Genomic DNA, 15,186 nt, shown 5'->3' with positions numbered 1-15,186 from the left:
TTTCAACCGGTATTTTAGTGACAAATCCCATATGTGAGATTCAAAAACCGGCCCCCAGGATGAGGTTCTGGTTTTCATGGTGGAGTCAGGATATGGTCAACAAAACTGCTATTTTACTCATAATAACTCCACTATGTTTGGGCTTATTACATTTGGGCTGATGAGCAGCGTCGATCTCGATGATGTCCAAGGTCACATGATCGAGTCAGGAAATGAATAACAGAACTGCTATTCTATTTATCGTAACTCGACCATGTTTGATCTCATTAGCCGGGCCAATAACACATGTATTTTTTTGCACACAGCTCAGCTCTTTGAAACTGTTTATTTTAAGTTACTTACAATTAGTAGGTACCATATAATAATAATATATTCTTATCTCTTGTAAACTTCACAAAAAAGTTAACACATGAAACCAAAAGAATTGTTACTAGCAATTAAATTCGAAACTATCAAGATCATTCTTGCCTGTGTGTTGCGTTACCGGTGGCTCGCGTACCTAGCGCCAACGCCATCTGTCAATGGCTATTTCACGAAATTGATGAACGCTCTAAGGAATAAGGGCTCTTAGTGTAGTGGTTATGCCAATCGACACTAGATGGCAGCATTAAAAAACACTGGATTACACTGTATGACATTTTTTCATTTCAACATTAAGTAAATAGCATTCGTTATAAGTAAATAGTATACGTTAATTCGTCGCTCAGTTTTGCCGTGAAGGACGGACAAATAAATAGACACACACACACTTTCCCGTTTATAATATTAGTATGGATTAAAATAAACATTAAGTTAATAAAAACAAAATGCAGTATTATTGTGTGCTACATAAAACTTTCCTTGTTAGTATAAAACCCGGAAATAAGAAAGTAGAAAGTCTTAAAAAAAAATAAGAAAGTAGAATCTTAGAGAAAGAAATAAGCAGGTAAACAAAATCAAATAATCCATACTGATTAAACTGAAAAGGTGAGAAAGGGCATTTTCTATGTCAGAGTAAATTTGTATGTATATCTGTACAAAAAAATGCACGTTGATTGATTGATTTAAAATTAGTTACTCCCCCGCTAACCAACGATTACTGATGACAGTTAAATGAGACTGGATTGTGAAAACCGCCATCAAATAATCATTTATTGGAAGCATGATTTATTTTATCGAAGTTACAAATGCGGCCACACTGATGGCCTTATCTTTAAAAATAAATAGGTTTTTAGTACATTTTATATTTGAATTGTTTCTAATCACTTATTCGACTTTTTTGTAAAATGTAAGAATAATAACATGTCTCCCAATATGAGCACAAGTTTACAACTATCTGAAGAAAAACCGGCCAAGTGCTAGTCGGACTCGTTCACTGAGGGTTCCGTGCAAACTTTTTTTCGAACTAACTAGTAAAAAATAATCTCATGTTTTCATATAACTCTAATGACTTGACTGGAAGACAAAAGTATAGGTACTAATCTCTCGGTGAATTCGCTAAATAATTTGCGCGAACTGTATAGTATGTTGGTTTTTCAGGGATAATTATTTATAATGTTAACCGATTTAAACAGTTTTTACTTTATTTGAAAGAAAATGGTTTACGAAACATTTCGTATTAATTTGAAGTACGATATATACATCTGCAAGGGTGGGTAAATTGAAAGTATCTGAAATCTGAAAAGATTTTTGAGTATTAAAAAACCGGCCAAGTGCGAGTCGGACTCGCCCACCGAGGGTTCCGTACAAACTTTCAATGATTAAAATAACCATACTACTCATACTCATATTCATTTATTCATTCAACGCCATTTTACACGTCAAGATTTGATTTAAAAAAATAATATTCATACAACAATAATACTTAGAGAATAAATAGACAGAAGATTGAAATTACAAAAAGTTAGGCAATATTCACATAAAAAAAATGCACAAAATTATTTTTCTAATTAGATAATAAAAAAATTGTCATAAGTGTAGAACGGGTGCTCGACCAGCCAATTTTTTAAGCGATAGGTACTTAAAGTTCGACACACTAGGCGCTTCAACCACATATTGCGGCAATTTATTATAGACGGCAGTCCATCACCATGTGTTAATTTGACCGTAAATTGGATTTCGCCAATTTACGGTCGATACCTACTAACTTTCCGGCATTTCGAATGTTGTACTTGGAACACATGTTCTTAGTTTTGTCACAGAATATATGTATAATACAAGTACAGAAGGCTCACTCCTTTGATGTTCACAAAATGACGCTATTCTAAATTCTTACATACATTAACAAACGGACCGCACGCGAGCAGCCAACATTGAATTTTTCCCCTCACTAGCTCGGAAACACGTGTTTTGTCCTTTAATACCAGCGGGTAAAAACGCATTTTATCCACTAGTGCTTTAAAATTGATAAAAGTAGGTGAATCTAGTAATAAAGATCATTTACCACCTGTGGAACTACTGGAAGCAGTGATAAAAGAAAATCTTGCAGTACAAAAGGCGGACTCATGCTTTAAGGCATTCTCTACTATGTTGATCTTTCATTTATGCGGGGGGCTTCGCCCCCCGAGCCCTCCTTTATATGATCTTAAGGGTCTCAAGAAAACCCTATCCCAACTTATTTTAAATACTATGTTGATCTTTCTTTTATGCGGGGGGCTTCGCCCTCGAGCCCCCCTTATTCATGCTCTTCAGGGTCACAAGAAAACCCTATCCCAACTTACTTTAAATACTACGTTGATGTTTATTTTATGCGGAGGGCTTCGCCCCCCGAGCCCCCCTTTATTTCCTCTTAAGGGTCTCAAGAAAACCCTATCCCAACTTATTTTAAATACTATGTTGATCTTTTTTTTGTGGGGAGCTTCGCCCCCGAGCCCCTCTTTACTTGCTCTTAAGGGTCACAAGAAAACCCTATCCCAACTTATTTTAAATACTACGTTGATCTTTCTTTTTTGCGGGGGGCTTCGCCCCCCGAGCCCCCCCTTTATGTCCTCTGCACGGGAAGCATGGTCGCGCGATAGACGATAAAATAGCAGGCCGTCCCTATCGCACTATTTGTAAGTGTAATAGGGACGGCCTGATATTTTATCGTCTATCGCGCGACCATGCTTCCCGTGCTGGAGGGTCACAAGAAAACCTTAACCCAACTTATTTTAAATACTACGTTGATCAGTCTTTTTTGTGGGGGGCTTCGATCGCCCCTGAGCCCCCCTTTACTTGCTCTTAAGGGTCTCAAGAAAACCCTATCCCAACTTATTTTAAATACTACGTTGATCTTTTTAGTAATTCCAGTTCATATCTTCCGGCTCCATCATCAGACCTTGAAACCTAATCGTAGTCAAAGTTCATTACAAGACTTTTCTAAGAAACCCAAAAACTACTATGATACGATGTTCTATCATGTAGTTCCAGTTCATATCTTCCGGCTCCATCATCAGACCTTGAAACCTAATCGTAGTCAAAGTTCATTACAAGACTTTTCTAAGAAACGCAAAAACAGCTATGATACGATATTACATCATGTAGTTCCAGTTCATATCTTCCGGCTTCATCATCAGACCTTGAAACCTTATCGTAGACAAAGTTCATTTCAAGACTTTTCTAAGAAACCCAAAAACTGCTATGATACGATGTTCCATCATGTAGTTCCAGTTCATATCTTCCGGCTCCATCATCAGACCTTGAAACCTAATCGTAGTCAAACTTCATTACAAGACTTTTCTAAGAAACCCAAAAACAGCTATGATACGATGTTCCATCATGTAGTTCCAGTTCATATCTTCCGGCTCCATCATCAGACCTTGAAACCTAATCGTAGTCAAAGTTCATTACAAGACTTTTCTAAGAAACCCAAAAACAGCTATGATACGATGTTCCATCATGTAGTTCCAGTTCATATCTTCCGGCTCCATCATCAGATCAGTTCAACAGTACCATATTATTGTACTGTCATCAGAACTACATACAGCTGCCAATTATCATTACGCTACGATCCTTGGAAGATGGTTAAATTAGCCTCCGTAGATTCCATTACATAGTTAGTTACATACACGACGACCTAATAAAAGCGTGTTAATATTAATATTAGCGCCATCTAGCTGAGCCCTTCTTCTGTGTGGTACTGAGGTAAGTACGTTTTATTCTTAGACTTTATCTGTCTATACGGAGTTATATATGTCTTTGACTAGAAGTATAGGTACTCTAATGAGTATTATTGTATTTAGCGCCGTCTCTCGGCAAAATTTACTAAGTAATTTACGCGACTTGAGACTTGTGCGAACCTTTAGGCATGGAAAGTCACATGAAAAGTTGTCGAAACTAATAATAGATGGCGCTGCATTTAAATTTCTTGACTGATAACTCTAATACTAAATTGAATATACTCTAAGGTAGAGCAGAGTCTAATACCTCCGCTTTACAAAAGACCGCAATCAAGTAGCACTAGACTTTACAGATTGTTGTGTTCCTGCCGGTGAGTAAGGCAGCCAGAGCTCAACGAGGGTGCGGTACTCCTTCCTTCCTTCCCCCTCCTTCCTTCGGTCCTTTGAGTCGTCGGCACCCAGGCCCCTTCTAAGTTTGTACAAGTTTCTAATGAGTCGAGTCGGCAACGCACATGTGCCACTCCTTGAGTGGCAGGCGTCCATATGTAACAGTCACCGCTTTCCATCAGGCGGACCGTATGCATGTTTGCCACCTACGTGGTACAAAAAAAAAACTCTCGACGAATTCACCTTAAACATTAAAAACTAAATCAAAATCGATTGATTCGTTCGGGAGCTATGATGCCAGACAGACATGTCAAGCGTCAAACCTATTATTATTATAATATTTTTGCGTTGGTGGTTAAAAACAAGAAACCTCCTTCAAAACTATAATAAAACACAACTTTCTATGAAAATCGGTAAGTGTTCTTCTTCTCAACTTTCTATGAAAGTGCGAGTCGGATTTCGACATTTCCATACAAAAAGGTCATGAGCGCCTGACGACATGTGATGGCAACGTGTACACTAGATTTGTACTTTAAAGATTTTGCGTATATTTTGGAAACTATAAGAGATAGAGCAAATAGACTTCAGATTTTGGTTGTCGGTGGCACAATTTTTTTGTTTTCGTATATATACACCATTTTTTGGACCTATTAGGGCAATATTATGGTCAGTGCAGTTCTAAACAGTCGTAAGCGCCTCTTTTTTAGTAGGAACTTAAGTCATTTTGGCAAATGCTTAAAATTTTTAACAATTTCTAAACAGAAATGAATTTCTTTCTACCTGTCCATGGCGCTCACAAAATTTCAAAACATTTAGTAAGTACTTGCAGCGGCAGTGAGTGAAAAATCTCAATTTGAGTTTTTTTCTCTTAACTCCGACTTACGCTTGACTGTAGATTTCTAATTGGTTTTCCTGTAATCTACAGGTAGAGGGCTATCTCGTGTATTTTTTTGAAAATTTTACGCTAAGTAGTTTCGGAGATAAGGGGGGGGGAATGGTCATTTTTAGGGTTCCGTAGCCAAAATGGCAAAAACGGAACCCTTATAGTTTCGTCATGTCCGTCTGTCCGTCTGTCCGTCTGTCCGTCTGTCACAGCCGATTTACTCGGAAACTATAAGTACTACAGTGATGAAATTTGATGGGAATATGTGTTGTATGAACCGCTACAAAATTATGACACTAAATAGTAAAAAAAAGAATTGGGGGTGGGGCCCCCCATACATGTAACTGAGGGATGAAATTTTTTTTTCGATGTACATACCCGTGTGGGGTATCAATGGAAAGGTCTTTTAAAATGATATAAAGTTTTCTAAAAAACATTTTTCTTAAAGTGAACGGTTTTTGAGATATCAGCTCTCAAAGTCGTAAAAAGTATGTCCCCCCCCCCTCTATTTTTATAACTACGGGGTATAAAATTCTAAAAAAAATAGAGGTGATGCATACTAATTAACTCTTTCAACGATTTTTGGTTTGATCAAAGTATCTCTTATAGTTTTTGAGATAGGTTGATTTAACTGTAATTTTGGCAGGTGTATAAATTGACATAATAAGTTTATTATATTTGCTGCTACGGAACCCTTTGTGCGCGAGCCCGACTCGCACTTGGCCGGTTTTTTGCTTATTTTCTTAAATTACTTCTAAATTACCAAAATAAAAACTATAAAAAAAATATATTTGAGATGCTTATAAAATGCTCTTTCATTTGATATGTAGCACAATATAGTTCTAATAACTTTGATTTTTAATTTTCAATTTTACCCCCCAAAAGTGGCCCCTATGATTAAATTTCGTTTAATTTCATTTAATTATATTACATGTCCATCTTTGGGCCACTTGTTTACATACGTGTGCCAAATTTCAAGTAAATCGGTCTAGTAGTTTCGGAGAAATCGGCTGTGACAGAGGGACAGACAGACACGCGAGTGATCCTATAAGGGTTCCGTTTTTCCTCTTTGAGGTACGGAACCCAAAAAAAAGTTTTCAAGATACAAATTTTCAAATAGGTACACGATTGAAATGAAATGAAATGAAATGAAATGAAATGAAATGAAATGAAATGAAATGAAATGAAATGAAATATTTATTTTCCAAGTAGGCATATTACAATGCGCTTATGAACGTCAAATAAAACTACGCCGGCTCTAACCCTACGCCTCAGCCTCGAGAAGATTTCAGTCCAAAACGAATGTTTCCTAAACTTTTCATAATTTTTCATTGGTAAGCTTTGGATATAAGTATTTAGCAGTATTTTTTTTTTTTACATTTTCCTCTAGAATTATTTTTTTTCCGCAACAAAAACATTATAAAAAATAGTTTATTTACGTTCAATTTGCGCTCTTTCTAACGATACCCCATTTGACCTAGTAACTTGAAATTTACAGTTTGCCCCCATTCATTTTGGACATTTTCTACAATTAAAATTAATATATTACAAAAAATATATACTTTCTATTTGTAGAGGTTTACAATGTTCACAACTATTCCAAACTTCAAGTTGATAGCATTAGTAGTTCTCGAGATATTTTGGAATGTGACAGACGGACAGACAGACGGACGGATGTACCTTTTTGGTACAGTCAGACAAAAAAGTGGTTTTCCACTTTTCGACCTTATGTATTTGAAATAGAGTCGAAAAGTGGTAAACCACTTTCTTGGCTGACTGTACGGAACCCTAAAAAGCCCTGTTGAATATATAGTAGCCCTACTTTATGAGTACCCAGTTACCCACAGTGCATGTAGCCATTGGGAAGATACTTATCAATGTCAAGCCTCTAAGGTTCCTAACACATGTATACGACACAATATATCAGTTTTACGCGATTGTAAAAATTCGCGTGATAGTATTTACATCTACGTAGGTACTTACGTATTACGTATTAGGTATCCATTATTCACGATGTACAATTCAGCAACATTAAGCTATATGCTTAGCCTTAAGTATAACATAGGTGTAAATATTTAGCTGGTTGTGATCTAAATTACATTTTATGAAAAAAATTAAAATTAAAATGAAAATTAAAATCTTTATTGATAACAATTTTTATATGTCCATATTTTGTTGCATAATAATGTCTCTATGTATATGTCATGCATTTATCATAATTTATAAATTAATCAATCTAATACAATTTTATTGTATTACTTGCTACATACATATCCAAATCGTTAAATACAACATTAAATAGCAAGTGGAATGTCAAAAAACTCATCATAATTGTAGAACATCTTCTCAAGAAGCCACTTTTTAATTTTTGATTTGAATGTTTCTGTGGAAGCTGCATTTGTAATGTGATCGGGTAATCGATTGTAGACTGTGGGTCCAAAGCAGTAAATCGACTTCGCCGACTTTGCGAGTGTGTGTCGCTCCGCCACCCGCCACCAGCCGATCCCCGTGCTTGTTACTGCGCATGGGGTATCTGGCGTTCATACCTCTGCGTTGAAACTTTTCTAGATTGGTGTGTGTGAACGCCGCTACCTGCTGTATCAGCATACAAGGCAGAGGTAGAATTTGGAACTCTATGAAAAGTCGTTCGGCTTACCTGCCATACCGCGGAGTGTCTACACAACAAATAGGTTTATCAATTTTATAACGGAATTAGGTAGATACTTACCTTGTATATACTTACCTTTTCTTAAGTATACTTAATAAAGTTATAATGTTCAAATATTAGCCAATTTATTTCTCTATTTTAATAAAGCTAAGATAATTAATAGCGTTAAAGAACATTTATTTTATTTATTTATTATTATTACATACACATAAACTATCAATAACAGGGCATCCTAATTCGATAGTATGGAAATACACAACATTTTATACATTTCCGTAGCATTAAACATATAGCGTACGAGTACCTACCTATAGCCTTTGTGAATTGAATGTAAATAACCACAAAATTAAAATTTTGAAAAACCCCCGACCGCGACATAGTAGACCGATTTTCATGAAACATGGCTAAGAACACTCCCGACTAACTCAGGTGTCAGACAAAAAAAACTAAATCTAAATCGGTTCATCCGTTCGGGAGCTACGATGCCACAGACAGAGAGACAGTAATAAAGACCCCCCCCCCCCTGGATCCGCGCATGAGTATAATGAATATCTACTGGCTGTGGGTTTAAGACAGTGAATATTTTGATTTTTAACCCCCGACGCAAAAACGACGGGGTGTTATAAGTTTGACGTGTCTGTCTGTCTGTGGCATCGTAGCTCCCGAACGGATGAACCGATTTAGATTTAGTTTTTTTTGTCTGAAATCTGAGTTAGTCGGGAGTGTTTTTAGCCATGTTTCATGAAAATCGGTGTACTATGTTGTGGTCGGGGTTTTTTTCAAAATTTTAATTTTGTGGTTAGGTTATTAAATTATAAAAAAGTGCGGGTACGACTTTGTCTATACGTTTGATGAAGCGGATTTACATAGATGGCTTTTCTTTATTGTCAAAAGAATTCTTGAAATTTATAATAGCTAAATAGCATCGTTTGCAAACTTTGTTGCAAAAGATTTATACGTAATGTAAACAGTTATCCTATTGGACGGGGCAGAAAACAAAGCAAAACACCTTGTGGTTAATTAACAGCGTATCCTGATCGACTTTACCACTACGCTTGTTAATCAAAAGATGGGCTACATTCTGAAACAGTCATCCAGTGCAACGGAATGATAATTAAAAACATTGTACAGCCTGGCAAAAAAGATAAATAACCACAAAATTAAAATTTTGAAAAAACCCCCGACCGCGACATAGTATTTTCATGAAACATGGCTAAGAACACTGCCGACTAACTCAGCTTTCAGACAAAAAAAAACTAAATCTAAATCGGTTCATCCGTTCGGGAGCTACGATGCCACAGACAGACACACACACAGACAGACACACAGACATACAGACAGACATACACATCAAACTTATAACACCCCGTCGTTTTTGCGTCGGGGGTTAAAAATTAAAAAGTAGCAATATCATAGCGTCGTCCCTTTCAAATGAATGTGTGTGAGAAAACGGGAGGGCACTACGAAGACTTTCTAATTTCTACTCGTTTTTGCCTTACTGGACAGAGTGGTCGGCGTGTGTCTGATAATCACCGGGAAAATAGAAGGAAAATGTACCTACTATTAGAGGCCAGAGTCCGAAACTCTGCATCAGCGTGCGTAGCCGAATGGCATATCTCCGACGCCAAACGAAAACGAAACGCCGCGCCAAGTTAGTCTGGCTCTGTCGCGCCAATACGCACGAGCGACAGAGATAGATATCTACGAGCGTTTCGTATCGTGAGCGTTTGTGCCATTCGGCTACTGTAACAGAACAAGCGGCTATGACGAGGAAATGGACTTGTTATTACATATAAAACTTACGGCGAATCAACTTTTCCTTGACCAACTTTTTGGTGCATATTTCCTTTGGGATTTCATCGGATATTTTGATAAATAATACCTTTGAAGCTTTATCACATGTATAGTCACGTCTTCATTCATAAAATTCACTATTATTTGATGCAAAACAGGTTGGAAATCCGTATTTATCAACAAACTACGTTCACATGGACGGAATACTGACACTGACAGTTGTCAGCTGCGTAACGTTCCGATATTATGTCTTGGTTTCATTTACAAGTCAAAGAGGTAATAATCACTGATATTGATTATTATACTTCTTGAATATATCATTCAATGTAACAATTAGGAATAAATGAGATCTTTCATTGCGAAGTTACTTACTAAATTGATTTAAACAATCTTTCACAAAATAATATTTACGTAAAAATATTTATCGATTTACGGAACGATCCACTATTGAACTAGATAGTTATCAATAGCTCTGTCTCTCTCTAAAACACGTGCAATCATGCAGGAGTTACTACTGATAGGTAAACAATTATTTGCTGAGAACATGGACGTTAAATGTATAAGGCGTACGGCTTAGTAAACAAAGTAGTTATGACCTTTTTCTTATATGAGTCCCGAGTCCCAAGTCCCGAGTCCCAAGTAATAATATTATTTACAGTTTGTTCCATTTAAATTACTGCTACAAATTACAGTGGTTTCATATTATTAACAGCTTAATAATAACATACTTTGATTAGCATAGTTACCATAAAACTGCAAACTAAAGTTCGTATTGTTTTATAATTAGTACCACTTTTACATAAAAATAACAAACCTACCACTCCATGTGTTTTAAAAGCAATATGATAGTAATTAAAAACACCATCAACATTCGCGACGCCGGTAAGTCTTTTCAGTTCAGTTTCACTATTTTTTTGCACACAACACAAATGACACTAAGGCAGAATCACAGGTATATTTGATTGTGTAAAAGTTGTCACCATTATTACATTTTGGCTCATTTATTAGTATTATCACTGTAGGACAAAACTAAACTTTATGCAAATATTGCTAATGCAACTAAGTACGTACAAACTAACTTTTCTTCTGTAAACTGTCATTACTGTCAACGTCAACCGCGTGTGAATTACGTTTCGTGTCGTTCACTCGTTTGTTTAGTTGGTCAGTAAAATTGAATTTAGTAATTTTCTATGGGGTTATTTTGTGAAAGTTATAAGCCAGATCATTGTTTGTGACAGACTGTTGTCCGGCTAAGCGCTTTATACCTTGCGGCTGTTAAACATAAGGCGTTTAAGTACTGTTATTCGTTTACAAGGTCGGGTCATAAAAGATGTCAGGACAAGTTTTGTTACCCTGAAAACATTTAGTAGAAGTAGCGATTGAGTTCAGTAAATACATTGCTACCAACTTTTAGTCGAGACTCCTTCGTTTTCTGCTGCGTTCATTACGAATCGCATTCAAATTTATGAGAACTCGATTCAACTCGGCTCGAAGTGGCCAGGCTTCAAAGAACCATACCATAGACAGTTTTATTTTCGTATTTTCTCACCGGTCTCAAAGAGTCCAACTGTTAGATGGAAGTGAGGACTTTCACGATTGACGAAAGACATTAGGAGTAATCCTTGCTCACTGAAGTCGGCAGTATTTGAGGCTGGGGTCCTATATTTATATATATTTATTTACTCGGTGCTCTAGTCCATGCTGGCGTTGGTCGCTGGGGATTTTGGTTGTGATCGATCCACATCTAAGTAAAGTTTGATCGCAGCTGGGTTTCCCATGTGGCTGGTACTGGTGTGTCCTAGAATACTGGATATATACACGGATAGGGCGATCTACTCTCTGCTACCCTAGCCCGCGGGCAAAAGCAGAGGGGGGGATCAGAACTCAAGCCTATAGGTTGCCTATCTCAGCTTCGCTGGCTGAACTGTACAGCTTATGGTAGGGATACACTTGTGCATATTTTGAACATTAGATCTATGGTAAGTGACGGTCTTTGTTTCAGATATGCTAGAGTAGGGAAAACGATAGGACTAGGGTAAAGTCACACACTATTTCTATGAAAGTAGAGTTTTTTTATGATTGGTCTTGGAATATAATTGGTCAACGTGTATTGTGGAGAAATAATTTAACTACTACTATTTATATGGTTTAAATGGACTTTAAATGTGGTGTTTACTATCTTAAAATATGTGGTAAAACTGGTAATTTATAAAATCTCTTATTACTTAATTTATTTGAGTGAAATTAAGAATTGTGGTAGCAATTTCTGATTTTTCGGTGTGGCTGCGGGACACTTAGTGTTGCTAACTGGTTTTTCAAGGTAAATTCTATCAAGTTGGATAGGGAAACAAACTATTCTTTGGAATAAAAGGTATAGGTTTGTTATAGGGCCCAGTGGCATGCGAGCGCCGTCCACTGATGGAAAGTCAAAAGCTTAGAAAAGTTAGTAGACTTGCTTAATTCTTATAAAAGTTAGCGACTGCTCAGTGTTTCGATAAAACATTAGAAAAATCGAGAAGTTATGGTCTATTAGCAGTATTGGGGAAAAGGGGGGTTTAGCTAGGGAAAAAGGAACAAAACAAAAGGGGGTTAGTTCGTAGATAGATAGCCCTTCAGGCTTACTTGCTTAGGATCCTGATAAAGTGGTTTGATCAGGTCAGGGGTCCCATACCGTATCGCAAGCCCTTGCCCAAGCCGGGACCACTAATAAGGCGTAGCGGATGATTACCAAAATATTTTTTAATATTTATTTCATGTATGTTTCACTCACTAACTTCTATTCTAAAAATTCTCTTCATTAGGTCATTAATTTTCTCACATATAACTTTCTAGGCCTAAATCTGATAAAATACTCTTCTATAACACTATATTATTATGCTACAATAACCTTTATTCTTCTTTAAAATATAAATAAATAAAACCTTAAATGTTAGTCAAAAATACAGCTGATACTCATTAAAGGATCTAGGTTATAGCGGATCACATCGAAGGGTTCTACTTATTCACGCTAGACGATCACAAGGCCAAATTTACGGGGTATATTTAAAGGGGGGGTTAGCTATACTGTTGATTAGTCAAGTAAGTAAATAAGTAAGGTGAGCGGAGGTTTAGTTACACTACGCACTCTGATCAGATCTCGGAGCAGATCAATAGACCAATAGTAGAAAGTGGACCAATAGGGGACGACATATTCGTGGATATGAATATGAGTAGGCACCTACGTACCTAGCGTTACCTGCTCATGGTTTACTTACAATGGGCACATCCAAAAGTATTGGGATGTCATGTAAGTCGTACTATTTATTTCATTCTGGATTGATAATGTGACGTCATTTCCGTTTCCGAATGTAATGTATTGATTTACAACAATCACAAAGACCATCGCCTCATTTTACCATAGTCATTCTGACCTCTATTAGAACATAGTATTCATGGATCTGGAGATCTATTTATGTATACTGGAAAAGCTCAGTTCGTTGTTTTTAAATATTTGTCAATGCACCGGACTTAAACCTTATTAACAGTTTGTTATGCAACAACAAGCAACGTGAATACGTACATCGATTTTTATTTTCTCGTGATTCAGTAACTCATTCATCGCGTAACTGGAGTTACAACTGTTACAAGTATTATTGAGCACGAGTGTTGAGTACTGGATAGCGTAGATGTTACGAAATAGTACATTACGATACAAGTGCGTAAAAAAGGAAGTTCGAAACGAGTGGCGATAAATTAAAACACGACCGAAGGGAGTGTTTTAAATCGACACGAGTTACGAATTTCCTTTTCGCACGTGTCTCGTATGACGTTTTTCAGTACAGATGAGCCTCCGAAGTTTCGACCTGGCATATAATGAACCACTTCTCGCACTAGTGCGTAAAAAAACCCCATCTGTACTGAAAAGTATATTAAACACCGTGTTTATGTTATGACTGACTGACCTTTAATGTTATGATTAATGTCCTCTTACACTAATTAATCCATTTATTGTGAATGGAAAGAAAAAAATATCGAATTTAACAAAAAGCGATATACATGGTGGTTCCTGATGATGAATCAACCTGCGTGTGAAATTTAGCGGAAAATTAAAAAACACGGTGTATATCATTTTTGCTTCTAATAAGTAACCGCTTGGAGGGCTGTTCACTTTCTATGTACATTAAATTAAAAATTAGAATATCATGGAGACTTTAGTCATTTTATAATCCAAAGTATTTTAATGGATAATGGGTATTTGGTAAACAATGACGCTCTGTTAGGTATTTGTCACACAATATCTCATGTTCGTGGAAATAATTTGAAGTGATCGCTGTTTGAAGCCGAACATTCATCACAATATACCTAATGGTAGGCAAGCGCACTATTGTTTTATCTAGAATATTAAAATCTTTACATAAATCTAAATGTATGGTTATTATAGCTATGACGATGTAACTAAATAATGACATACAAATTAAACGCACATTTAAATCTCATAATCATTCTCATTTCAGCACAAATGTTTTACTAAATAAACGACAGTACGACGGTTTGACGACCGGTCGGGCGCAGTCGGTAGTGACCCTGCCTGCTACGCTGTTCGAATTTATTTGTATGATGAGCACAGATATTTGTTTTTGAGTCATGGATGTTTTCTATGTATATAAGTATTTATATTATATATATCGTCTAAGTACCCACAACACAAGCCTTCTTGAGCTTACAGTGGGCCTCAGTCAATCTGTGTAAGAATGTCGTATAATATTTATTATTTTATTATTATTATTATTATTTATAAAAGGGAACAGTTTTCTGAACGCAGGCAGATCTTAAGTTCATTTATTAAATAGCATCTTTTAGTACATAATAGGTACATATTATGTACGAACGTTATTAAAAGCTTTAGTGTTTTTTCATGATCTATAATTTATCAAAGTACACTTATTCACTAAGACTAATAGTAGATCGTACAAAAAGGCATAAGGTGACCCATTTTTCCCGATGTAATTTTTAAAATAGTAGACGAGGGTAAAAATTAACATTTATGCCCTTGTTGTACACTCTGCTTTTTACTTCGATTGTGAGGAAAATAATTATATTTTTTACGGAAATGTACACCCCGAAATTGTCCTAAAGCAAAAGAACATAATACAATACATAACCAATTCCCGCCAACTAACTTTTTTTTTAATTTTCAACATGTGATCAGGTCTTTCTGACGCTAGGTTTTCTGCCAAGTCAAACATTTCGGAGCATTTTTGAACGATAATCGACTCTTATTCTATGTGATTTACTAAATTTAATATCAGAAAATACGGGATTGTAATGAAATGTAGCAAAAATAAAATAATATAACAAGTTTTGTCATCTACACAATTTTATTGCTCAGTAAAATTGTG

The sequence above is a fragment of the Leguminivora glycinivorella genome, chromosome 10 (genome assembly GCF_023078275.1).
Source record: "Leguminivora glycinivorella isolate SPB_JAAS2020 chromosome 10, LegGlyc_1.1, whole genome shotgun sequence".
NCBI lineage: Eukaryota > Metazoa > Arthropoda > Insecta > Lepidoptera > Tortricidae > Leguminivora > Leguminivora glycinivorella.
This window is presented reverse-complemented; position numbering follows the sequence as displayed.